The sequence below is a fragment of the Moschus berezovskii genome, chromosome 3, assembly GCF_049115385.1.
Source record: "Moschus berezovskii isolate FMDL1 chromosome 3, NW_MosBer_1.0, whole genome shotgun sequence".
Taxonomy (NCBI): domain Eukaryota; kingdom Metazoa; phylum Chordata; class Mammalia; order Artiodactyla; family Moschidae; genus Moschus; species Moschus berezovskii.
The window spans coordinates 48,095,897-48,122,057 of NC_142462.1; the positions used below are offsets into that span (position 1 = coordinate 48,095,897).

The 26,161-nt window shown below is 38.4% G+C and overlaps 1 long non-coding RNA gene across 1 annotated transcript in view; it reads left to right on the plus strand.

The window, feature by feature from the left end:
- The window catches only part of LOC129552344 (uncharacterized), a 60,415-nt gene that overhangs the window by 18,028 nt on the left and 16,226 nt on the right, over positions 1-26,161 (plus strand). The gene's annotated exons all lie outside the window — the stretch shown is intronic.

The following is a 26,161-nucleotide window of genomic DNA, read 5'->3' on the forward strand; positions in this document are numbered from 1 at the left end:
TATTTTTTTCTCCTACATGGTTTAAGTAGTAATTTGGTCCTTTTTGGTTTGCCTCATTTAATGATGTGGAAAGTGTCATGCACTGCCAAGGTGCTTTGGCTTAAGTTAATCTTTTGGTATAGTTGTATCATGTGATAGATTTAAATAGAATTGTGCTTAGTACTGTTGTTAAGCATAAGAATAAAGATCTACCCTCAATCTGATTAATGATATTACTCCGAAGCTATAATTGCAAGATTTCTAACAATAAGTCCCTTCCTGGGATTCATATTATTTATTAAGAATCTATAATACTATATTAAAGTGGATAAAGAAACTAGAAAAGTCATGCTGCTTTCCTGAGATTTTACAGTATTAATTATTTTCAGTTAATACAGTCTTTACAGAATGGCACTAGAGAAAAGTGATGGCTTTTGGAGTTACCACTTTCTAAAGGAAGCTGAACTATAACTAGTATTACCTATCATTCCAGGCAGGAGAATGACTTTTTTCAAATCACCAAAACTAGTATTTTATTTAATAGATGCTGTGCACTGAGCACTGTCTACATGCTTGGCACTTTGTTAAGTACATATCGTATAATCTCATTCTCTTTTCTTAACCCTGAACTATCCTTTCAAATCAAGTTAATATTTTTAGGTCCAAATATTTACAGGAAAGAAAGCAGACGCAAAAGGATAAATACTGGCAATGGACATGTGCTTAATAAGTGGTTCATCTGAGAGTCTAACACCCAATTTTGACTGAAAGCATGTTTCTTTCCCACCCTAAAATATAGTTACAGGTTAAAAATGTTTCATCCACACATTATCTGTGTCAAAGTAATCAACCTATAAGTAATTCCAAAAGTGTTTTAGTTTATTGCAAACAAAGTTAGGGAAAGTACAGAAATGGTCCCTGTGGAGTACTGCTATGACACTAGAAAGTCCCCAGAAGCATTGTCCTTCACACAAGGAAAAGACAGACGATCTGTAAGTACAGCAGAATCCTAGCCAGAGATATCTCTCATCTGTTGCATTTCCTTTTTTTCAAATTGTCCTTGTCAGTTTGTGTAAGCAAAATTTGACCTACCAGAGCCTGGAGGGCCAGTCCAATGCCCACTTCTCAGTCATTAATATCGTGTTTGGCAGTCTGAGATGGATACCTGGCACAAAGAAGTGACATCCAGGTAATACAGAGTCACCTGGCAATATCAGGTGGTCAATATCAAAGAGATTTTGGCATGAAAAGGTCAGATTTTCAAAAGGTGACACATTTCTTTATAGAAAAAAAGGCTCTATGTGTATAAAATGTTTTACTTGAACTAGGAATCTATTAAACAAAATGTTTTATCAAAGAAGTCAGAAGACAGACTCAGGAACTCAGTGAATTCAGGATCACATGTATCTTCTATGAAGCACAATAAGTATCAGAGAATGCCCACACCCTAAGCACCCATTATCTTTGAATATGGATTAGGCCTTATAAATAAGAATAGGGAATGTGGAATATCCTTTCTATGAATTATGTATTCATTATCATTGAATTTTTCACTCCCTGGTGACACTGACTTCTGAAGGGTGAATGTTGAGGGAGAGGGAAAATAGTGATGGACTGAGGTACAAAATGATTAGGCTCTGGGGTAACTCAGACAAGACCTCTGACCCTCTTCAACCAGAGAATAGCAGTTATCTTCAGAATTAAATATTTCATCACAGGATATCACTAGGTTTCTAGGACTTTTTCACCCCAAACTGTTGCCTTTTAAGGATTAAACCAGGCAAAATCAAAACCTCTCCTGGATTTTGTTGCACAACTGCCATAAACTATATGAAATTAAAGTTGAACCAACAACCCAGCCACTAACAGCAGCTGTTGCCAGCTGTCGATAGCATGTTCGTCACAAGACATTATTGTGAAATGTCCAATTTCTATGTGAAAATGTTTTTCTCAGAACAGCAGTCAAATTAATCTGTCCATATGCATTAGCGTCACGGATACAGTGGCGGTAGTGGTCACACTCATATTTCCGTCCTTCCCAATTTCTATCCCACCCCTCAAATCCTGTTTTCCTGATGCCCTCAGAGGGTCATCTTTTCAGATCCCTCTTCTCTATCTGATTAGCACCATCCAAGGTGCTTCATCAAGTATTATTAGCAGCACTAACTAAGAAGTCACCCTTCTTTGTACTTCACCCTTAAGTACTATGTCCTGCTGAATGGGTTTAGGCCTTTACAATTAATGATGCGTTTTTAAAAATCCCCTTCAGAAAAATTCAAATTTTAAATCAAAGATTCACCCTTTTGTTTATATTCCTATTCACTGTATAAGTGTTAACAGTAATCTGTTCTTGAATCCTTGACTCTGTAACATAACAGGGAAGGAATAGTCTGTGGCCTTATCAGGAAATGTTGGCTTAAACCCCTGTACACACTTGAAAACAATGAGAATATTCACCAAGATACTTAAACATGTAAACTTTACTAAATTTTTAGGGAAAGCACATTTGAAAAACATCCTTGAATTATTATCAGCTTGCTTCACGTGTATATTCAGTATTTGAAAGACATTTTGGGGACTAATTTGTCATCGAGTCCAGTAACACACCCTTCTTTCCAGGCTTTTTGTCTGTTTTCCCATGTTGCTGCTGCTGCTAAGTCGCTTCAGTCATGTCCAACTCTGTGCGACCCCATAGATGGCAGCCCACCAGGCTCCCCCGTCCCTGGGATTAGCAAGGAATAAATAATTTCACTCAGACATTCTTCATAAGGAGCATTTTCCTACAGGAAAGCTGGGGACAAGTCAATATTAATCCTCTCTGCTTAACTTGCTCTCCTCAAATCTATACATGTGTGAAATGTCTTTATTCCAAACATCAGCCTGAGGTAAAGATTTTACCACCATTTCCTCACAAAGTTGACTTCAGGGGTGAGTGCTGGCTATGTGTTTGTTATTCAAAAATAATGAGGATTGATGGAAATCTCTACTATTAAAAATGATCTAATGGAGCAGTGCTCTTAAGTGTTGGAAGCCTAAAATTTTTGCTCGACTGTGTATTTATTTTCCTTTCTGCCTTCCAGAGTCATCCTCATTAGTTGTAAAAACCTTATTGATAATTTGCAACCAAATATTAAAGCTCCAAAGCAATATTCTTTTCTTTTAAGGTTGATGGGTTTTCGTTTAATTGCTTATCCATCCAATAGCAAAACACACTGAGAAGTGTTTTGGTATTGTATATGCCGGGGCCGGCGTCTCTTGGGTCTGCAATATGTGAACCGTGAACTTCCAGATGTTCAAGCAGGTTTTAGAAAAGGCAGAGGAACCAGAGATCAAATTGCCAACATCCGCTGGATCATGAAGAAAGCAAGAGAGTTCCAGAAAAATATCTATTTCTGCTTCATTGACTATGCCAAAGCCTTTGACTGTGTGGATCACAATAAACTGTGGAACATTTTGAAAGAGATGGGAATCCCAGACCACCTGACCTGCCTCTTGAGAAACCTGTATGCAGGTCAGGAAGCAACAGTTAGAACTGTACATGGAACAACAGACTGGTTCCAAATAGGAAAAGGTGTACGTCAAGGTTGTATATTGTCACCCTGTTTATTTAACTTATATGCAGCGTACATCATGAGGAATGCTGGGCTGGAAGAAGCACAAGCTGGAATCAAGATTGCCGGGAGAAATATCAATAACCTCAGATATGCAGATGACACCACCCTTATGGCAGAAAGTGAAGAGGAACTCAAAGGCCTCTTGATGAAAGTGAAAGAGGAGAGTGAAAAGGTTGGCTTGAAGCTCAACATTCAGAAAAAGAAGATCATGGCATCTGGTCCCATCACTTCATGGGAAATAGATGGGGAAACAGTAGAAACAGTGTCAGACTTTATTTTTGGGGGCTCCAAAATCACTGCGGATGCTGATTGCAGCCATGAAATTAAAAGATGCTTACTCCTTGGAAGGAAAGTTATGACCAACCTAGATAGCATATTAAAAAGCAGAGACATTACTTTGCCAACCAAGGTCCGTCTAGTCAAGGCTATGGTTTTTCCCGTGGCCATGTATGGATGTGAGAGTTGGACTGTGAAGAAAGCTGATCGCCGAAGAATTGATGCTTTTGAACTGTGGTGCTGGAGAAGATTCTTGAGAGTCCCTTGGACTGCATGGAGATCCAACCAGTCCATTCTAAAGGAGATCAATCCTGGGTGTTCATTAGAAGAACTGATGCTAAAGCTAAAACTCCAATACTTTGGCCACCTCATGCGACGAGTTGACTCACTGGAAAAGACTCTGATTTTGGGAGGGATTGTGGACAGGAGGAGAAGGGGACGACAGAGAATGAGATGGCTGGATGGCATCACCAACTCGATGGACATGAGTTTGAGTGAACTCCAGGAGTTGGTGATGGACAGGGAGGCCTGGCGTGCTGTGATTCATGGGGTCGCAAAGAGTCGGACACAACTGAGCGACTGAACTGAACTGAACTGATGGTATTGTGCTACTTCTGTGAGAAAAATGGTGAATAAAAGGCCAAAGCTGTGCTCTCAACGTCTTCTTGTTTTGTGAAGGGAGACAAGCACTATTTAATAAATCATATTATAATGAAGTAGGATAAATAATGAAGGAAAGTTTTAGTGTGATATACTAGGCTGAAAGGTCCACTCCAATACTCTTGCCTGGAAAATCCAATGAGTGGAGGAGCCTGGTAGGCTGCAGTCCATGGGGTCACGAAGAGTCGGACACGACTGAGCGATTTCACTTTCATGCATTGGAGAAGGAAATGGCAATCCACTCCAGTGCTCTTGCCTGGAGAATCCCAGGGACTGGGGTGCCTGGTGGGCTGCCATCTATGGGGTCTCAAAGAGTTACACACGACTGAAGCAACTTAGCAGTAGCAGCAGCAGGCTGAAAGATCAGAGACATTTCCCTAATATACATATGCATTTAAATATGTATGTATATATACATATATATAGATGTGTGCATATATATATACACACACATACATTGGATGTGTTTGTTTATATTAACATATTTATGTATATATATAAATACATATGGGTATACATCTATATATTATATGCATTTGTTTATATGTGTATGTGGGTATAAATGGATATACGCAGGTGTTGTTTATGTATATAAGTGTTGGTTGCTCAGTCATATCTGACTCTTAGCAACCCCAAGGACTGAGCCCTCTGTCCATGGAATTCAGTACATGCAAGGCCTGTCTGTCCTTGAAATTCTCCAAGCAAGAATACTGGAGTGGGTAGCCACTGTCTTTTCCTAGGGATCTTCCCAACCCAAGAATTGAAACTGGGTCTTCTGCACTGCAGGCATATTCTTTACCATCTAAGCCAACACGAAAGCCCCATTTATGTACGGTCATAAACTGTGATCAGTGAGGATAAATTTTGAAGGAATTCACACAATGATAAGGTGAGAGGTCAGAGAGGTTTCCCTAAAATTTTTGTATGTACTCTTCCCTATATAATATGTATATTGTTGAGATGTCCTAAATAGTGCCTGTCTGCCTTCACTAAACAATAAGATTCTTGAGAGCGCTTTGTTTACCATTTAGTTCTACTACACCTAAATATATGATATATATGTACATATATATGTACGTATATATATACATATAATACAGATCACACACACAGATATCTAAAAATGAATTGCTTTTAAGTGGCAAAGAATTAAGAAAGCATTCAAAGGTAAGGATCCACCACTGTAAGGAAGTGGCACGGACGGGAAGGAGCACAGTGGAAGACCAGTGTGACTGGATGAGAGAGGTTAAGGAAGAGTAACATGAGACAAGACAGAAGGGTTGGGGGAGAGTGGAATGTTACAAGGATTTGTAGCGATTTATCCTAAGAACAATGGGAAGCCTTTGGAAAATTTTAATCAAGAGAGACACATGGGTGGATCTGAATTACATTTATGAACAAGCTCTCTGATAGTTTCATTATTAATGGATTAAAGAGAGGTAAGGATAGATGTGGGGAAACCAGCAAGGCAATTATTACTGACTTTAATGATAAGGTCCTAAAATGGATGATAAATGGAGAAAAAAACATGGATTTGTAAAATGCGTAGGTAAAATGAATAGATTTTGGTGGTGGTGGTATATGAGGAAAAGGGAAGAAGAATAATTGAGCAACTATTTAAACTGAAGCTATCTAGGAATTATCTTATCCCCTAACATGAACATTTATTCTTCAGATAACATATGAGAACACATCTAGCTCAGTGACTGGCATATTTCAGCTGGTGCTGGAAATTTTCTTGAATAAAAGATTATATAAATGGATGAGTGACAGTGCAATTGGGTAGAATGTTAATAGGAGTGAATGCTTATTGCAATGTATCTTTTTTTGTTTGGGTCATCATACAAAGTTTCCACAAGGCTGTGGCAAGGAGAGTCACAGCACATTAAGTGATACCTTAAGAGACTAAAAGAACAGGGAAATGACGAATTCTCATGGAGACCAGTCCAAAGGAAAATGAATGAACCTAATATTAAAAGGAAAAATCTTTCAGTGACTTAGAAATTGTTCAAGCGTCTTGCACACATCTGGCTCTGTGTATAGAAGCTTGTAATCTAATGGAAACTTGAGTCCCCCTGGACCAAGAGCAAATAATATCCACAGGACATAAAGTCCTTCTAGCACAACAAAACAACAGGCTAGTAGCCAATTATGGTAGCAGCCAAGCAGATGTCTCACTGGTTTTTAAATCAGATACGGCTTTGTTATAATTATTACTTAACATGTTGTAGCATTATCTGTTTATGAAATTTTGTTTTGATGTATTCACATGATAATTAGCTAATAATCAGACAATTTTTATGTACTTTCTTGGTGAGTGATTGTACAAAACAGTATCTAGTGTCTTGTAGCTCTGTTTTCTTTAGAATAGGGGAAGATTAAGTATGATGATACTGAGGCTAATCAAAATGTTCTAACAAAGCTCTAGAACCAAAATGTCCAGCCTTTGGATCATACTTCAAATAGGATTCCTCTGTGCACACATTTTTCATGTAAAGATCAAATATCCATGTTCTTGACTGTCCCTGTCCATGTTTGTGTTTCCCTTGCTCTATCTGAATTCTATATTCTAAATATAGGAGTCTTCTATATTCTGTCCTATCCATTCTTTTTTCTTCCTATGTCTTCTCTTTCTTGGCAATATATGCTACTATCTGGGCTCAGTTTATCACCTCTGCACAGTTAACCTCCAAATCTATTTTTTACCCCTAAATTCTACCCTAACGATAAATTTACTTAGCATTTTTGAGAATTCTCTGTATACTAGTAACATATATTAACTCACTTAATTTTTTTAAAACTCTGGATATAAAACTAACATTTACCATTTTACAAGTTTAAATGAATGTTTAGTAAAATTAAGTAACTTAATTCACAGTGACAATGCTCTGAGTAGCCAGATTTGGGCTCAGATGACTCCAGGCCTTAAGCCCTTAAACACTGTGCTGTGACTGACTCACTGCGATATAACTGTTCATCAACCTTCCGTGGACATCTCTACCCTGCTGCCTTAACACACCTCCCCTTCCCTCTCTCTACATCTCTACCTCCTGCCACCCAGCCTGAAACTGGTCCCCTTACACTGAATCATCTTCCAATTCCTAACAACTCTAACTTTGTCATGTATTTTCCATTTGTTTCCCATGTTTTGTTTTCACTGCCTCTACTTAAGTCAGATTTCCATCACAACCTACCTTTAACCATTACCGTGGTCCCCTAATTGATTTTCCTGCATGCAGAATTATTCCCTCTCATTTATCCTTCCCACTAATTTTAGGGTAATCTTTCTAAAACACAAATTTGATTTTATGGTTTGTTTATTTAAAATAAAACATTAATAGTACCCATTTCCATTAACAGTACAGAATGGACTTTAAACTCCGTAGAACAGCACTGAAGATTTTTAACTATTATTTCTGTTCCCGCATGAAGTCTATTCTTCAATGAAATGGTCTCTGCATTTTTATCTCGCATTTTACACTGCTTTAAATATTTCCTGTATCTAGAATTTTCAATTGTCTACATAAATGCCACTCTACAAATTCAATTATCCTTAACACGGAGTGTACACTGAAAACTCTAAAAAATATAACATATTCATTCTTCACCCTATTTAATTGAAATTAATGAATACTTTCATGTTTAAAAATTAGTTAGTGCTACTATTGGTCTATGTGGTTAATTTGTACAAATGAAAGGAACCACTTGTTCAAAATACTTTGATGTACTTTACCAGAAAATTGTCATTATATATCTACATACATTTTATGTTATATTATATATAATATTATCACATATATAATGTGAATGACATCATTTACTATTGTTTAGTGTACAAATATTACCATATTCAGCAGTGGTCTTCAAGATCCAGTGAACAAATCTCCTCTTTTCTCTCTGTGGTTTATTCAATTCTCCTTTAGACAACAAAACCTCTTCCTGAACTGACCTCCAATATTATTATTTACTTCCCTGTAAATTTAAATCTTGTTGTATCAAACTTAGTATATGTATTTAACCTCTGATTGAATTTAGGGCTTATTCATTTAATTTAGCCCACTGTTTCTATATACTAACCAATCATGTAATAAATGGATTTCATATGAATCATAGTTTTAGAAAGAAAGCTCTCTGATAGTAGATTTGGTAGTTTTAATTGATTTATTTCATTATATCTATTTTTGAAGGTGCTTAAAGCAACAGTACACAACAGAAAATTAGTGAAGATGTGAAACAAAGAGAAAAATAAAGGAAGGGGAGATGATTTTCACCTAAAAACTTAGGGGAGGAACATTGATTCGCTCAAGCCAAGCCCAAGCTTGGTGTCTCCTGGCAGCCACAACCACAAGGGAACTGTGATGTGTTTTAAAACACTCATCATAAATGAAAAATTAGCAGTCCTTCAGAAGGCATCAGATTTCTTCATGAACCAAATTTTAAGATAACTTTATTCAGTTCAGTTCAGTCACTCAGTCGCATCCACTCTTTGCGAACCCATGAATCACAGCACGCAAGGCCTCCCTGTCCATCACCAACTCCCGGAGTTCACACAATCTCATGTCCATCAAGTCGGTGATGCCATCCAGCCATCTCATTCTCTGTCGTCCCCTTCTCCTCCCGCCCCCAATCCCTCCCAGCATCAGAGTCTTTTCCAGTGAGTCAACTCTTCGCATGAGGTGGCCAAAGTATTGCAGTTTCAGCTTTAGCATCAGTCCTTCCAATGAACACCCAGGATTGATCTCCTGTAGAATGGACTGGTTGGATCTCCTTGCAGTCCAAGGGACTCTCAAGAGTCTTCTCCAGCACCACAGTTCAAAAGCATCAATTCTTCGGCGATCAGCTTTCTTCACAGTCCAACTCTCACATCCATACATGGCCATGGGAAAAACCATAGCCTTGACTAGACAGACCTTGGTTGGCAAAGTAATGTCTCTGCTTTTTATTATGCTATCTAGGTTGGTCATAACTTTCCTTCCAAGGAGTAAGCGTCTTTTAATTTCATGGCTGCAATCAGTATCCGCAGTGATTGTGGAGCCCAAAAAATAAAGTCTGCTACTGTTTCCACTGTTTCCCCATCTATTTCCCATGAAGTGATGGGACCAGATGACATGATCTTCGTTCTCTGAATGTTGATCTTCAAGCCAACCTTTTCACTCTCCTTTTTCACTTTCATCAAGAGACTTTTTAGTTCCTCTTCACTTTCTGCCATAAGGGTGGTGTCATCTGCATATCTGAGGTTATTGATATTTCTCCTGGCAATCTTGATTCCAGCTTGTGCTTCCTCCAGCCCAGCGTTCCTCATGATGTACTCTGCATATAAGTTGAATAAGCAGGGTGACAATATACAACCTTGATGTACTCCTTTTCCTATTTGGAACCAGTCTGTTGTTCCATTTCCAGTTCTAACTGTTGCTTCCTGACCTGCATACAGGTTTCTCAAGAGGCAGGTCAGGTGGTCTGGGATTCCCATCCCTTTCAGAATTTTCCACAGTTTATTGTGATCCACACAGTCAAAGGCTTTGTCATAGTCAATGAAGCAGAAATAGATGTTTTTCTGGAACTCTCTTACTTTTTTGATGATCCATCAGATGTTGGCAATTTGATCTCTGGTTCCTCTGCCTCTTCTAAAACCAGCTTGAACATCTGGAAGTTCATGGTTCATGTGTTGCTGAAGCCTGGCTTGGAGAATTTTGAGCATTACTTTACTAGCATGTGAGATGAGTGCAATTGTGCTGTATTCTAATTCATATATTGGCCTTCAATTGCCAAATTTCTGGTTTGTTGGTTTTTTGTTTTTTTTTTTTTAACCTTAGAACTTGTCAACTACAAATTGGCACTTGCCCATCAACTACAAATGGACACTTGCCAATAGCATTTTTCAGCAACTGAACAACAAGGGCAATTGCTATATCTACTTGTGCTGCTGCAGCTACTGACCTTTGACACTCCCAGAAGGGAATTCAGGCTGGAGAGCGAGACACTCTGTGCTCCACGGAAACTGGTGGAATAGGTCTTTAGATAGTTTGATGTTTTCTTGTTCTGATTTTATGATCCCATTCCTTGTATCTCCTCTTATCTAGAAAAGCACTAAATCCCTTCGTGGTGACATCAGCTCCTTGTGACTAGCAGAACACCTTTTGTAAAATGAGTATTTGATTGCATTGAACTCCCCCTTCACCAAAATCTTATATATCGACCTTTCCCCACTGCTTCTTTGGAGGAGTGTCTCAGAGCTCTCTGAGGTGCTGTCTCCTGGGCTGCAGTCCTCATTTTACCCCAAATAAAACTTAACTTGCAACTTTCATGTTGTGCATCTTTTTAGCTGACAAACTCTAAGCATATCCACTGATTATTCTTTGCCACATCATTTTCTGGTATCGCCTAGGTACATATAAACAGCATTTTTATTTTAGTAAATAGCTTATAACAATTTACTATTAGAGGAAGATAAGAGATAGCCATACCAAGTCCATGCACCTTATTACTGAGTTCAGATTCTATCACTGATCCTGTCCATGATTCAGCTAGTGACTCAGCATGTAGCCAGAAATCAGTCATAATTGTAAGTGTATAAGAAGGAGAAACAGTTTTGTCATAAAGCCTAAAGATTTAATAATAATATTATATAAAGGATGTTTTTATATTTTTGTGTGAGGTAAAGTTCAAATTAACTGTTTAGTAATTGCATAACATATCACAATAGTCTCTTTTATTAAAACAATAATGAAAACCTGTTTGCTTTCATTTATCATCTCATACATTATAAAAGTATGTTTGCTGATCATAATTAATATCAAATTTTGACGCTTTAGTAATAAATTCCTGAAAGATGTGAGCTAACTTCAGTTTTAACTTTTGCCTTTTCATTTGTATGTAAGTTATCTCAATGACACCAATAACAGCTTTCTGTTCTTTATTTCATGTATCTCTGATGATGTTTTTATTTTACTTTTTTCCTAGAAGTTATATGCTTTATTTTTGCTTTTTCGGGCACAATGGGTAGATTGACTAAATTACACACAGTACTCAAAGGAGACCACTCTCCACACTTGTTTATGGTGTTAAATGGCATAAGGCAGCAGTAATCATTCTACCTGAATGGAGGCCAGGTCAAATTATATTTGAAAGTACACAGATACAAATAGAAAATTTCAAGGAACAGCTGTAGATTTACTACATGGCTGTTAGTTCAAAGAGATAAAATTTAAAAGCCAAAGCATAGAAGACTAACTGGGTCATTGTTTGAGCAATGGAAACTAAATGGAGCCACCCACAGTAGCCATGGGACTGGGGAACCTTTTTGTTTTGTGATCCTACCAGTTTTGTTAATGAATCCTTTCCTCAATAGCTCATTCAGCTGTGCATCTGATATAAATCAATAGTATGTTTTTTTAACCCCAGATCCCCTGCAACCTATCCTTGGATGGCTTTTTGTTCAGAGACTCATCATGACTCTGGGACTTGAGAATAGTTTTTCTTTAATGTTCTCCTCAGTATTTCAACAGCTAGCACAGAGAGTGGCAACACACCCAATGGGGTCCTATCCTGCATTTTTCAGTGACCGAAGACACCAGAAATTAAAAACTTTATGTGGTCTGCCAGGTGTAAGTGTCACACATCTGCCAGCAAGCAGCTGTGAAGAAAATGTTGAACGTGCAATAATGTAATTTCTTTCCTTTTAAGTACCTTGCTCAGTCATGTCTGAATCTTTGTGACCTATGGACTGTAGTCTGCCAGGCTCCTCTTATGGGATTTCCCTGGCAAGAATACTGGAGTGGGTTGCCATTTCCTACTCCAGGGGATCTTCCTGACCCAGGGATCAAATCCATGTCTCTTGCATCTCCTGTATCTCCTGCATCGACAGTTTAAAATAATCTGATTTGTGTGTGGGTGGAGGTGGAGGGTTGTTAAAGGGTCTGAGGCCTTCATTGAGGACATAGGTTATTATTCCCAATGGAATTAGAAAAAAAAAGTCCAGTGGAAAGCAAAATGAATTTTGCTAAGTCACTGTATCTAATTACTAGCATAGATTTAAATTTAGAGTATGTGAGAAATTAGTCTGTATTGCTGGCATCTGAACTCTGCTGCTCAGCTAAGACAGTCTGTGAAACTCGGTCCTATTTGCTCATTTCCAATCTGGGTTTCATGACGTTCTCTCAGCCCACTCTGAAAACTTCTTTGATTTTAGCCTTAAACTTCATCACCTGATGCAGTGTTCATATAGGTTTTTTGCCTGGAATATTGAGCTCATCTTTTTCATAGGATTTTTGCTTAGGCTCATGCCATTGGCAAATAGGGCTTTCTAGATTTTTGAGTGGGAAACTTTCAGTGAGCTCTCTTTAAGTGAAAGTGAAAGTCGCTCAGTCGTGTCTGATTTTTTTGCAACCCCAATGGACTATAAAGCCCATGGAATTCTCTTTGTCAGAATTCTAGGGTGGGTAGCCTTTCCCTTCTCTCGGTCTTCTCCCTTATCAGTCAGATGGTACTTCAAATGATCAGCCTGTGTACAGTTTGGTTTTAAAAATAAAGTCTAGATAGATCCCTGAATTCATTTATCACCTATTAAAATGCATTTCAAAAGAGACGTATTTAAAAACATTTTAAGAATTTGTTTACAACTTGTGTGTATGTCTATAAAGTTACTTGATGGCAAAATAAATCGGTTTCCTCTGAGTTGTGAATGGCATTTATGCATAACAAACAACATTTAATGACTGTTTCTCTAGTGACATGATTGCTTAACATAGTTTCAGTTAGACTTCAAAGAAGTTAGCCTTCATCCCTAAAATACAGCATCTACTTTAAAAAGATACTGTCATTTTTTTCTTTTGGAAATGTCCTGGTTCTAAGTCTAGAGAGTTCTTAAGAAATAATGTAGTATTTTAGACAAAAACATTGTGTAACCACTTGCAATGAAATTTAGATAAAATATAAGACTCAAGCATTCAACACATTTGAAAATTGAATGACAAGTTGATTGAGATTTATTGACATCTTCAGTAGGAGACTTTTGAAAAGCTAGGAGTGGGGTGGGGAACAGAATATATACTCATAAATGTTATTTTATTGTCAAAAGAACCAAAAGTGCTTTCCATGTAATGGGAGCCCTTGACAATGAAACAGGTCTGAATCAGAAAGTTTGAGCATGCTTATAATGGGAATGTGACTCTCCTACTTGAAGATGTCTGAGCATAGGCCACTTACCCTCTCTAATGGTAAATTTTATCAATTGTAACACACAGCAGAAAAATGATAACTTATAGGACTTGAGGAATTCAGCTTTTATAGCAGCTAATACAATCCTGACTGCCTTTTGATGGTGCATATATTTGATCACATCTATCAAAATTTACATCAAAGGAGCTAGTGAATGACACTGTCAGTAGATTTTTTTCCCATTAAATGATATATTTAATATATATCATTTAAATATAAAGGATATATTTAATATATTCATTAAATATTAAGCTGTGGAAATAGTCATATCCTAAAAAAAGTATTAAAAGTTATCTGATTATTAAAGTCACCTAAGAATACAAACTGGAATATTTCCCTATATTATTTTTCCTTCTACATTAAGATTACAGTTAAACAAGTTGTGAGACTGTTGTCTATTTTTTTCTTAGCCTCATCTGTTATAGCCATACACTCTGCTTGTTTCTTTTTTTTTTCTTTCCTTTCCTTTTCCACCACACTTGTTTCTCTTAGAGCTTCCTTCCTTGTCCTGAGACACTATTTCGAGCTTCCAGCTCAAGGACTCTATACTGCAATGTCTCTAAAACAACCTCACGGAAGATGTATATTATAACAGAAACAGTTCAGTCACTTAGTCGTGTCCGACTCTTTGCGACCCCATGGACTGCAGCATGCCAGGCCTCCCTGTCTATCACCAACTAACAAAAATAAATAATACCAAATAACAGAAACAAGGGAAGCAAATAAGCCCTACCCTGATCTAGAGGAAACACCTGGCACCTAATGTTAGAGATATGTTAAAAAAGAAACCCAGACCTGTGGAATTTTAAGTTAACAATAATGATCACAGCATAGGAATTGATGAATTTAGCAGTAAGATTTCAAGGTCTGTTGATCAAGAGTTATATGGTATCACTCCCTCAAGGAAACTTAAAAATCACTAGAGATTGATAGTCTTCCATATACAAACTTAATTGCACACAAACTTCTTAAAGCAGAGAACCCTTGTGTTGTTTTTTCCTTCTGCTGGACAGTTAGGCCTGTGAGTCTTTCTCTAAATTTCTCTCTTCCTGTAAAATTAAACAATTTCATACTCATCTGGTTCCCATGCACAATATAGGAAAGTGGCTTTGTCTTTTGACCTTCTCTTAAACTTTTCAGAAGTGGAAATAAAGGTATAATGACCCTGTATGACCATCCCCCAGCTTCAGTGTTTATCAGATTTTGCTACTTGAACAGCAATGACTTTTAGATCTTCAGTCCAAAAGGCCTTCATGAAAAGAAAGGGAAATGTGGAGGAAACATACAAAATAAACGGATATGTAAATATTGGGAACTGGAAGCTAGGTCAGAGATTAGATTAAAGTCACAAAGATCAAGGTCTGGAGTCATCAGGAAAAAACAGTTATGAATTGTATGTTGGTTTTGTATTCACGCCAGCCCACAAGTCAGAAGAAATTGATCAGACTTATTTCATGACAGTATGGTAGTTACAGTGTTAATCTGTAGGATCAAAGAGATAATATAATCTTGATATCAAATAGGGGTTTGTCACATTTTAATATTAATTCCCTTGGAGGTTTGGCTCATTTTTTTTTGCCAGCATTAATGAGTTACCCTCGTTTAGCACAGAGACTTTCACTCTTGAAAGCTTTCTATGAAAATTTACTGGACAAATTAGTTCAATGAGCCATGTAAGAAAAACGTTCCTGGGTACCAAAATAGGCAACTGAGAGATTAATGTGCTATCAAGGTGACCAGAGCCATTAAAGGGAGGGCTGTTCATACTCCAAGGACAAAAGTCACCCAATAACATTTTTGAGCCATGGCTGTATGAGTGAACTAGCTGACTTTACCAGATGGCATTAGAAATCCTCCCTCACACCCATGAGTACCAAACAAACCTTAAGAATAAAAAGTGTATGTGACCAGTGACTCTCCATCTTCTTTTACTCCTAAACCCATCTTGAGAGTCCCTTGTACTGCAAGGAAATCCAACCAGTCCGTTCTAAGGGAGATCAATCCTGGGTGTTCATTGGAAGCACTGATGCTAAAGCTGAAACTGCAATACTTTGGCCACCTCATGCGACGAGTTGACTCACTGGAAAAGACTCTGATGCTGGGAAAGGTTGGGGGCGGGAGAAGAAGGGGACGACGGAGAATGAGATGGCTGGATGGCATCACCGACTCTGTGGACATGAGTTTGAGTGAACTCCGGGAGTTGGTGATGGACAGGGAGACCTGGCGTGCTGTGATTCATGGGGTCACAGAGAGTCGGACATGACTGAGGGATTGAACTGAACTGAAACCCATCTTCCCTTACCCATCTTTGAAAATCTTTCCAGACCATACAACTAAATCAGATTTCCAGATCCCCTTCCTCCTTTTCCCATGCTGAGTAGTTCATTCCCAAATTCACAGGAAAAAGCTAGAGAAAATAAGTAACTTGTGCAGAAGCCTAATCTGTAAGGAGCTTGAAAATATCCTGAGGAAAGTCTCAACACTGGTGTCATTTAAAATTGCTAAGCAGCATTATTTAGACAGGGTACATAAAAATTAGAAAAGATATTTACATCTCTACATTATGTGATGTAGCTCAGTATATGCCTTTGAATAATTTCATGGAATTAATGAAAACTGTCATGATCATCTAACTTCCCATTGATCATTCTATGAATTCACAAACTTTCTTTTGCAGTTCTTTCATAACTGCTTTACAAACAGCATGACACATGCGCTTTTCTATTATGATTTCCCTTAGGAAGAACAGTTAGGTGAACTGTTTTGGCGGCTTAATAAAACCTTTAAAGGTGTTTATACAACTTCAATGTAAGAGAATGATCAAGATATATTATCAAAGCAATTACTTTTTTCTATCACCAAAAACCTACGTCCTAGATAAACTTTCACTTGCTTTAGTTTATCAATAGGATTGATGTTATTCTGTATTTCTTATGAGATGTTGGAGTTTCATTTTTAAGAAAAATTTGCACGTTTACACAGACGAGTAATAGAAAATTCCACCTTCATGGATTGTAGCCTTGTTGTGGTGAAGGGGCTTGCCTAACTCAATGAACCTATGAGCCATGCTGTGCAGGCCCACCCAAGACAGACAGGTCATAGTGAAGAGTTCTGACAAAATGTGGCCCACTGGAGGAGGGAATGCAACCCTCTCCCATATTGCCTGGAGAACCCCATAAACAGTATGAAAAGGCAGAGAAATATGACGTTGCAAGATGAGTACCCCAGGTCAGAAGATGTCCAATATGCTACTGTGGAAGAGCAGAGGGCAATTACTCGTAGCTCCAGTAAGAATGAAGTGGCTGGGCCACAGTGTAGTCCACACTCAGTTGTGGATGTGTCTCGTAGTAAAAGGTAAGTCTGATACTGTAAGAATAATATTGCAAAGGAACCTGAAATATTAAGTCCATGAATCAAGATAAATTGGACATGATTAAGCCGGAGATGGCAAGAGTGAATATCAGCATCTTAGGAAATCAAAGAACTAAAATGAATGAGAATGGGTGAATTTAATTCAGATGACCATTATATCGCTACTGTGGGGGTGGGGGAGGAAATCACTCAGAAGAACTGGAATAGCTCTCACAGTCAACAAGAGTCTGAAATGCAGTACTTGAGTGCAACCTCAAAAATGACTGAATAATCTAAGTTTGTTTCCAAGGCAAACCATTCAACATCACAGTAACCCGAGTCTATGCCCAAACCACTGATGCCAAAGCTGCTGAAGTAAACTGGTTCTATGAAGACCTACAACACCTTCTAGAACCAACACCAAAAAAGATGTCCTTTTCATCATTGGGGATTAAAGTGAAGTAGTAGGAAGGCAATGGCAAGCCACTCCAGTACTCTTGCCTAGAAAATCCCATGGATGGAGGAGCCTGGTAGGCTGCAGTCCGTGGGGTCGCTAGGGGTCGGATATGACTGAGCGACTTTACTTTCACTTTTCCCTTTCACACATTGGAGAAGGAAATGGCAACCCACTCCAGTGTTCTTGCCTGGAGAATCCCAGCGACGGGGGAGCCTGGTGGGCTTCCTTCTATGGGGTCACACAGAGTCGGACACGGCTGAAGTGACTCAGCAGCAGCAGCAGTAGGAAGTCAAGAGATACCTGGAGTAACAGGCAAGTTTGGCCTTGGATTACAAATGAAGCAGGGCAGAGGCTAACAGGTTTGTGAAGAGAACGTGCTGGTCATAGCAAACACCCTCTTCCAACAACCCAAGAGATGACTATTCACATGGACAGCACCAAATGCTCAATACTGAAATCAGACTGACTGTGTTTTTGGCAGCTAAAGAAAGAAGTTCTACATAGTCAGTAAAAACAAGACCTGGAGCTGACTGTGGCTCAGATCATGACCTCTTTATTACAAAAATCAGACTTAAACTGAGTAAAGAAAGGAAAACCACCAGGCCATTAAAGTATGACCTAAATCAAATACTTTATGATTATGCAGTGGAAGTGACAAACAGATTCAAGGGATCAGATCTGATAGAATGCCTGAAGAACTATGAATGGAGGTTTGTAACATTGAACAGGAGTCAGTGACCAAAACCATCCCAAAGAAAATGAAATGCAAGAAGGTAAAGTATTTATCTGAGGAGGCTCTCAGACAAAGAGCTGAGGAAAGAAGAGAAGTGAAAGGCAAGGGAGAAAGGAAAGATACACCCAACTGAATACGGAGATCCAGAGTATAGTAAGGAGAGATAAGAAGGCCTTCTTAAGTGAACAATGCAAAAAAATAGAGGAAAATAGTAGAATGGGTAAGACTAGAGATCTCTTCAAGTAACTTGGAGATATCAAAGGAACACATCATGCACGGACGGGAATGATAAAGGACAGAAACAGTAAGGACCTAACAGAAGCAGAAGAGATTAATAAGAGATGGCAAAAATACACAGAAGAACTGTATAATAAAGGTCTTCATGACCTGGATAACCACGGTGGTGTCATCACTTACCTAGAGCCAGATATCCTGGAACATGAAGTCAAGTGGGACTTAGAACCATTACTACAAATAGAGCTAGTGGAGGTGACATAATTCCAGCTGAGCTATTTAAAATCCTAAAAGATGATGCAGTTAAAGTGCTGCACTCCATATGCCACAAACTTGGAAAACTCAGCAGTGGCCACAGTACTGGAAAAGGTCAGTTTTCATTCCAATCCCAAAGAAGAGCAATGCCAAAGAGTGTTCAAACTTTGTACATTTGGTATGAAAAATGGTGCTCATTTTACATTCTAGCAAGGTTATGCTTAAAATTCTTCAAGCATGGTTTCAGCAGTACATGAACTGGGAACTTCCAGATGTACAAGCTGGATTTAGAAAAAAGGCAGAGGAACCAGATATCAAATTGACATTTGTTGGATCATGCAGAAAGTAAGGAGTTCCAGAAAAATATCTACTTCTGTCTTTGACTACACTAAAGCCTTTAATTGTGTGGATCACAACAAACTGTGGAAAAATCTTAAAGATAGGGGAATACCAGACCACCTTACCTGCCTCCTGAAAAACCTGTATGTGGGTCAAGAAGCAGCACTTAGAGCCAGACATGGAACCAGACTGATTCAAAATTGGGAGAGGAATACAACAAGGCTATATATATTGTCACCGTGCTTATTTAACTTCTGTGCAGAGTACATCATGCAAAATGTCAGGCTAGATGAATCACAAGCACAAATCAAGACTCCTGGGAGAAATACCAACAACCTCAGATATGCAGATGATACCACTCTAATGACAGAAAGTGAAGAGGAACTGAAAAGCCTCTTGATGAGGGTGAAAGAAGAGAGTGTTAGGCTGGCTTAAAACTCAACATTCAAAAAACGAAGATCATGGCATCCAGTCCCATCACTTCAAGTCAACTGGAGAAAAATTCCAAGTAGTGACAGATTTTATTTTCTTGGCCTCCAAAAATCTTTATAGATTGTGACTTCAGCCATGAAATTAAAAGATACTTGCTCCTTGGAAGGAAAGTTATGACAAAACTACACAGTGTACTAAAAAGCAGTGACATCACTTTGCTGACAAAGGTCCATATAGTTAAAGCTATGGTTTTTCCAGTAGTCATGTGTGGATGTGAGAGTTGGACCAGCAGCCAAAGAAGGCTGAAAGCCAATGCTTTCATATTGTGGTGCTGGAGAAGACTCTTGAGAGTTCCTTGGACTTCAAAGAGATCAACCCAGTCAACCCTAAAGGAAATCAACTCTGAATGTTCATTGAAGGACTGACACTCAAGCTCCAATACTTTGGCCATCTGATGTGTAGAGCTGATTCATTGATAAAGACCCTGATGCTGGGAAAGATTGAAAGCAAAAGAAGGGGGCAGCAGAGGATGAGATGGTTAAATAGCATCATTGATTCAATGGACATGAATTTGAGCAAACTCAGGGAGATAGTAAAGGACAGAAGAGCCTAGCATGCAATAGTCCATGGGGTCACAAAGAATGGGACTTGACTTCCTGACTGAGCAGCAACAATAGAAACTTCCAGTAATTTTGCATCGTGGCTTAAAAGGTATGTTTTTAAAAGATGTAAATGAAATATGCTCAGAGAATATTACTAATGTCTTCATTTGTTTGTTGCTGCTTCCAGCCATGTTACAGATCAAAAAAAAGAATCAGTTGCTAATGATAATAGTAAAGCCAAAAGAAATTGTATATAAACAACTGCTGCTTCTCCTTGGGGAAGAATTACATTAAGTTGAACGTTCATTTTCCCATGAAGCTGGACAAAATACCACCAGGAAGCAAAGAGAATTTATAAGTCTCTCTATTCAGAGATTGTTTCTTCTGATGAACTCCTGGAGAATTTCCTGTCAAGTGACACTCATTTGAAAATTAATAAATGCTGTTTTGTGTTATTAATTATAATTTTCCACTAAATTAGAAGCCTCTGGAACAATGTGATCGTGGCCTTATACTGATCACTGTTCTATAACATTTGTTGGTTTTTAGTTGCTCAGTCGTGTCCGACTCTTTGCAACCCCATGGACTGCAGCATGCCAGGCTTCCATGTCCTTCACCATCTCCTGGAGCTTGCTCAAACTCATGTCCATTGAGTCAGTGATGTCATCCAACCATCTCATCCTGTCATCCCCTTCTCCTCCTGCCTTCACTTTCTCCCAGCATCAGAGTCTTTTCCAACAAGTTGCCTCTTCACATCTAGAACATAGTGGGTGCACAATAATATTTTTGAATGCATGGATTAATCAACACTTTAAGGGAATAAACAATTATCAATCAATAGTTTGATTGTATCCTGATCCTCTGTTATATCAGAATCATGAACAATGAGTCCCCTTCATATATAAGATTTTCCTATTTCCCAATCTTTTTTTAAGCAATCTTAAAGTTTAGTTTTAAGAGCAAACTAAACTCTTTCCCCTTGGATCTCAGAATTCGCTCCAATGTCAAGCAATTCTTAAAATATATATATATATATATATATATATTTATTTTCTTTTCCTTTGTGCTGGGTCTTCACTGCTGCCTGTGGCGTGGTGACTGGGGCTGACTCTCAGTTACGGTATGCGGGGTTCTCATTGTGGTGGCTTCTCACTGTGGTAGCTTCTCTAGTGAAGCATAGATTCTCAGTAAATGGGCTTCAGTATTTCCAGCCTGTGGGCTTGGTAGTTGCAGCACACTTGCTTAGCTGCTCTGCAGCATGTGAAATCTTCCCGGACAGGGATTGAAGCCATGCCCCCTGCACTGCCAGGCAGATTCTTATCTACTGTGTCACCAGGGAAGCCCCAAGCAATTCTTTAGTGACTTCCTAAGTTTGCACTTTACTGAGTAAGGCAGACCTTTAAGAAAAGTTCTTCTGATGACTTTGACCATAAAATCCAGGCTGGCTGATACATATACATAAAGCAATTCATTCATGGTGGATGCACATGAATAGTGAAAATTCAATTCTGTGGTGTTGGACTGGAATGGAATTACTTATATCTGTCAGTTTCTCTATTTACCTTGGTATTTATGGAATGTCCACTAAGAGGGCCTGAAAACAGAAACTGTTCATAAGCAGTGAACACACCCAGTATCCAGATGTTGGTTTATAAATAACAGTTCTCCACTGAAAAGAACCAAAGCTCTTTGGAAAAGTGTCTGACTCCAGGGTTGGGGCGGGGAATAAGGACATGATGAGCCTGGAAGACCTTGTGTAAGAGAGGAATAGACTATTCAAATAACCATATAAAATCAAATGGACACAAAAGTTGACTTGAATGTGCTTCCACTGGTCGAATCTGGGACAGTCTGAGTATTATAATAAGTGATAGCAGTAGATTACAGTAGATTACAATGAATAAAACAGGAAACCATGAGCTCATGTGACTTAGTAAACAGGTGAGGGAGATTAAGAGGTACAAATGTCCAGCTGCAAAAATAAATGAGTCACGGGTACGAAAGGTACAGTGTGGAGAAATAGTCAATAATTATATAATGTCTTTGAATGGTAACAGATCATACCAGACTTATTATGGTATTCATTTTGAAATGCAGAGTCGTACCTCATTATTATGTTGTGTAAAACAAACTAACATTGTATTATAGGCCAGTTATACTTCAAAAACAAACAAAATTGTTGTAAGAAGAGGTCAGATCTGGGATTACCAGAGGGTGGAGGGAGCATTTTGTGGGGTGACAAGATGGGGAATTGGTTCAAGGTATTCAAAATGGAGAGAATTCCAGTTATAAGAGAAGTCAGTACTAGGGATGTAATGTACAGAATGATAAATATAACACTGCTGCATGTTATATACGCAAGTAGTTGAGTAAATCCTGAGAGTTCTCATCACAAGGAAAAAATTTTTTTCTGTTTCTTTGTGGTGATGGATGTTCACTAAACTCATTGTGATAACAACAAAAAAATAGTGCAAACTCATGTCACACGTATGGCTTAAAATGCCTTCCTCAAGATTCCATAGCTGTGAGTTGAAGCACCATGGCAAGCCCACCTCACTGAGTTTATGTCTCAGTGTAACTTAGGACTGATGTTCCTTCACTGTGCAGTTTATAACTACTTGTTTACCACCCCTACTCCTGCTGCTACACTCCATCTCGAAGTTTCTTAGCAGTCAGAGAACTAATGAATTTACCATCATATTTAGGTCTTATGAAATGTCCCTTGTAAAGAACACCATAGTGCAACCTGCTAGGTGAGAAAACTATCCTATATGGTATCCATATAGGATAAAATTTAAAAATTTAATTATAACATCCTTCCTTATCCTGGTAGCCACTTCTTGTTGTTCCAGCTACAGTTCTGAATGAGAAATCAATGTTTAATGGATCACCCATGAAACTATATTTTCCAAACACTGTCAGTTGGATGATTTTCCAACACTCAACTGCCCCAACTAACCTTCTTTTAAAACCAGGGACCTCTTTTTCTCAGCTATGAATAAGAGCTTTGAATCCTAGGCCCTTGAAGGTTAGATTGTGCATTACATGAATTCTACATTTGGCCTTGGGCTTATCACTGTATACACTTAAAATTGAGATGTGTAAAGAGCCTAAAATCAGAATCAAGCGCTTTTATTTTTTTGCCTTTTACTATGCGCTATAAATATTTGCTATCATAATATCTAGGAATAGTTGTCAAAATACACCATAATAACCGATATTTAGAATATCAGGAAATATTCCAACCAGATTAAAAAGTAAATCCAATAGAGGCAAAGCCTAAATGAATGAGGACTAATTTGTCATGATAAATTTAGTAAGTGTAAGTTGATCTTGCAAATGAAGATTCCTTAAGGACTTTTACAGGCAATAGCCTGTGTAGCCTTTTATCTATCTTGTACCTTTTTCTCCAAAATCATTTACATCCTCCATACACACATACATATAGACTTGGGGGAAAAAGTCAGTTTTAAGTCCAAGAACTTTGATTGAAAGAGCAGGCAGAAGGACTTAAGAACAACCATCTTCACTTGGAAGATCTTGTAAGTAAAAAGGGAAGACATTTCCTCCCAGGAGAAATCAAGCCATAAATAAACAGAATGATCTCAGATCCTAATTTATCTGACATCCAGACATTTCTAATATATCTGCTCCAGAATGTTTCTTTTTGTAATGTTAAAGCTATTTAGAAAATCTGGGGTACAGATAAATGGTGACATTAAGTTTTCTGACAGGAAGAGTTAAACAAGATGATTTGAGAAACTACCATCTTAAGGCTCTTTCATAGGGACAAGTAGAGATGTTAGTGGCTTCCCCAGGCATCCCTTACCACAATCATTTTCTCATCTTTGCTGTATATAGAGTGTATCTGTTATCTATTTTTTAGCCAAATATGCAAAAGCACTAGAAATCAATCATTTGAGGGTAAGTAGAAAATGATAGTGCCTCAATTGGGGAAATGCACTAGGAAGTGAATTCCCTTTCCTTTCAAAATTTGAAAACAAATGACATTTCACAGATTGCCTGATAATACATTCTAAAAGTTTTCCTTTCTCCTATAATTGCTGGGAGAAATATCAATAACCTCAGATATGCAGATGACACCACCCTTATGGCAGAAAGTGAAGAGGAACTCAAAGGCCTCTTGATGAAAGTGAAAGAGGAGAGTGAAAAGGTTGGCTTGAAGCTCAACATTCAGAAAACGAAGATCATGTCATCTGGTCCCATCACTTCATGGGAAATAGATGGAAAAATAGTGGAAACAGTGTCAGACTTTATTTTTTTGGGCTCAATCACTGCAGATGCTGATTGTAGCCAGGAAATTAAAAGATGCTTACTCCTTGGAAGGAAAGTTATGACCAACCTAGATAGCATATTAAAAAGCAGAGACATTACTTTGCCAACCAAGGTCCGTCTAGTCAAGGCTATGGTTTTTCCCGTGGCCATGTATGGATGTGAGAGTTGGACTGTGAAGAAAGCTGATCGCCGAAGAATTGATGCTTTTGAACTGTGATGCTGGAGAAGACTCTTGAGAGTTGCTTGGACTGCAAGGAGATCCAACCAGTCCATTCTAAAGGAGATCAGTCCTGGGTGTTCATTGGAAGGACTGATGCTAAAGCTGAAACTCCAGTACTTTGGCCACCTCATGTGATGAGTTGACTCACTGGAAAAGAGTCTGATGCTAGGAGGGATTGGGGGTGGGAGGAGACGGAGACAACAGAGAATGAGATGGCTGGATGGCATCACCGACTTGATGGACATGAGTTTAAGTGAACTCCGGGAATTGGTTATGGACAGGGAGGCCTGGCGTGCTGTGATTCATGGGGTCGCAAAGAGTCAGACATGACTGAGCGACTGAACTGAACTGAACTGATAATCCCTCAGAACAAGATGTGTAGCAAATTTCAGAGAAAAACGAAGTACAAACACTATTAGTGAGCAAACCAGGCCTCCACCACAGCTTTACTAGGGAGACCACAAGATCTCCGATGCAAAGAAAATGTCTACTTCTTGTCTTTGATCATCAATCAAGTGGCCCAATAACTCTTTTCATACTTAGACTCTGGATTTTATTTAAACTTCTCTTTATCAGTAAACTCTCTGACACCATGGCTGCAGAAGTATATGACAGCCTCCCCTGCTCCTAGTGCACCGTGTCAGCAGCTCTGTGGTTTTCTCCTTTTCCCTTGACTTTGTCTTACTTATTTGGCTCCCCTGCTCACTTTGTCCCATGTCACAGTATCTGATTACATGATCCAGGCACTTATGCAATGAGCTGTCCCGCCTCCTGACACCCTGACACCTTAGCCAACATACTTATGGCAGAGATGATTGTGAGAAACTCTGACTGGGTCTATTGAAAACATGATGAAACATACTCAATATCAAGGCCAAGGGAGAAAAGGTGCTTAGGAAATGGAGGAAAGGACAGAGAAAGATGGAGAACATGACTGCAAGCGAAGTGAAATAGAAATGGGTACATTATTTTAGAAAGATTTATTAAGTGCATTCTATATTCCAGACATGGAAGATGTAAACATGTATTCCAGGCCCTTAAGAAGTTCAAAGTCTGGTAAGGAAGACAAGAATTGAGATAGGGCAGCATTACTATAAGATGGTAGGAAAAGTAGAGGGTTAGATATGTGCACAGGGTGCTCTAAGATCAGAATAAACTGTTTTAGGAAGCGAGGAGGGCTGCTTTTAGGAAGTAACATTGAGTTGAGTCTAACAGGGTGAATAGGATTATATCTAGGAAACTAAAAAATCTATTACAGACTAAAGTATTATTGGTAGAGAACAGTAAGTCAGCAAGCATCTTTACATTCTTTTTAAAAAATATTTTTAATGTTATTGATTTCAAGTCTCTTCTTACAACAAATTCATTGCTGATCATTATGTTCAATAAACTATAATAGATGATGATTTAAGTGCTCCAAATTAGAACTGTTAAGACATAAATTACTTTTTTAGAAAACAGAGGGCCTCTGGAACTCAATTCTATAAACTTAGTCAT